We start from the raw sequence: 2,336 nt of genomic DNA, 5'->3' as shown, positions 1-2,336 counted from the left end.
GAGGCCATGGTCTAGAGTCAGGAGGGCACAGGAGTGACTGCTAATGGGTATGGGGTTTCCTTTCCAGGGTGCAAAAATGTTCTGTAACTAAATAATGGTGATGGTTGCACAACCTTATAAACACATGAAAAAACACTAAATTGTACTCTTTAAAAGAGTGAATTTTATATGAATTATATCTCAAAAAAAGATGCTGTTCTGAAACATTGTACACATGGAATTTTTTCATGCTATAGAAGATGAGACAGGAAAAGAAATAAAGAGCCCAGGAGGAGGGAGCTAAGATTGTTAAGGGTCTGGGCGAGCCACTTGAATGAATGAATGAGTGAATGCATGAATGAATGAATGATTTCCATGCACTGTGGATGGTATCGTTACTTGGTACAATCTCTTTGAGGGGAAACTTGGCAATATCTATTAAAAACTAAAAATGCTCATACCCTTGACCTCACGCTTTTCTATTTTGGAAATTGCAGCCTTCAAATAGATCCCAAAAGAGGCACCTGGGTGGCTCATTCAGTTCAACATCTGACCTTGATTTTGGCTCAGGTCATGATCTCACTGTTCACAAGATGGAGCCCGATGTCAGGCTCTATGCTGGGATTCTCTCTCTGCCTCCCCCTTTCTCTCTCTCTCTCTCTCTCTCTCTCTATCACGAGCATGTGTGCCCGCTCTCTCTCAAAATAAATAAAAATAAACATTAAAAAAATGCTCCCAGAAGGGGGGTTGCAATAAATACAAGTACACTCATTGCAATGTTGTTTGTAATTGAGAGAAAATGAGTAAATAATGCCTAGTAATTGAGAAACGATTAAGTAATAATCATGACTGAATCGTACATGGAATATTGGGCAACCGTAGGTATCCAAGAGTTAGTATTAAGTGGGGGAAAGCTGTAAAAACAGCATGAACAGGGGAGAAAACATAGCTTTTTTGTGACAGAAGAAGTATAGCTAATAAATTGTCTAGTCTCAAAGTATCTCCCCCGCCACCACCAAGATATTTATTCAGTTCGAAGGGGAAGAGAGTAAGCTTTCAGGACAGAATTCCAGCAGATGCTACCTATACCAAGCGATCAAGGTTAACCACCTCTGTGATATGACCCATGAGTATCGCGTACCCCTGGGCAAGACACGTTCCTCCTGAGTATTCTTGCCTAAAATGCACAATCTCAATCGAGTCATGAAAAAAGAAAAAAAAAAAAAACAGCAAACAAAACCAAATGGAACAACATTCTAGAAAATAAGTGATGGGTACTCTTCAAAAGCGTTAAGCTCATGAGCAACAAAGAAAAACTAAGACACTTTCCCAGACCAGCGGAGTCTAAGGTGACCTGACAACTCAGTGCAGTGTGAATCTTGGATTAGGTCCCAGGACAGAAAAAAGGTTATTAATAGAAAAACCAGTGAAATCTGAATCGAGCGTGTAGGTTACCTAATAGTATTTTACCAATGTTACTTTCCTAGTTTTGATCATTTCATCACGGTTATGCAAGACGTTACCGTGAAGGAAAGGATGTTAAGGGTACTCTGTACTATTTTTGCAACTTGCCTGTAAGTCTATAATTATTTCAAAATTAAAAAAAATTGAACAGGATGGATCTCATAATCCTATTTTTGTGTAAAGGAATTATAATCTTGTGTGAGCATTTGCTGATTGTCTTCTGTACTGAGCTCAATAGTGTTCCTCCAAAATTCATATCCATCTGGATTCTCCGAATGTGACTTTGGAAATAGGTTCTTTGCCAATGTGGGTAGTGACGTAGGGTCATGCTGGATTAGGGTGGCGCCTACACCCAAGGACGGGTCAGGGTCTTTCTGAGAAGGCCGTGAATGACACATGCAAACCACACCAGGACCGGCATGGAAACCAGGACGATGTCTCTGCAAGCCACATGCTGGCCGCCACCACCAGAAACTAAGAGAGAAACCTAAGAACAGATTGTCCCCCAGAAGCTACAGAGAAGCCAACCTTGCTGACATCTTGAATTCAGACTTCCAAACTCCAAAACTGTGAGAGAATAAGCATCAGTTGTGTTAAGCCCTCGAGTTTGTGGTAATTTGTTACGGCAGCCTAGGAAATTAATACTTCTTCCCAACGAGCCTTCCCTGCCTCCACCACGGTCTAAAAGTCCTAATTCTCTCTTGAGGATCCATGGGGCTCTGTAAAGCTGACTTGCGTTGGTCCCAGTTAGCTTAGCCCAGTCAGCACATTCCGCCTCCCCAGCCTCTAAGAATGGTGTAGGGATTGGGTGTATGACCCAACGGGAGGCAAATTGCTGCCAGCTCCTGGGAAAGAAGCTTCCAGAAGGAACCCTCTCCCCTATTAGCCCCGAA

The sequence above is a fragment of the Suricata suricatta genome, chromosome 11, assembly GCF_006229205.1.
Source record: "Suricata suricatta isolate VVHF042 chromosome 11, meerkat_22Aug2017_6uvM2_HiC, whole genome shotgun sequence".
NCBI lineage: Eukaryota > Metazoa > Chordata > Mammalia > Carnivora > Herpestidae > Suricata > Suricata suricatta.
The sequence above is the reverse complement of the archived record's forward strand: the minus strand, read 5'-3'. Positions refer to the sequence as shown.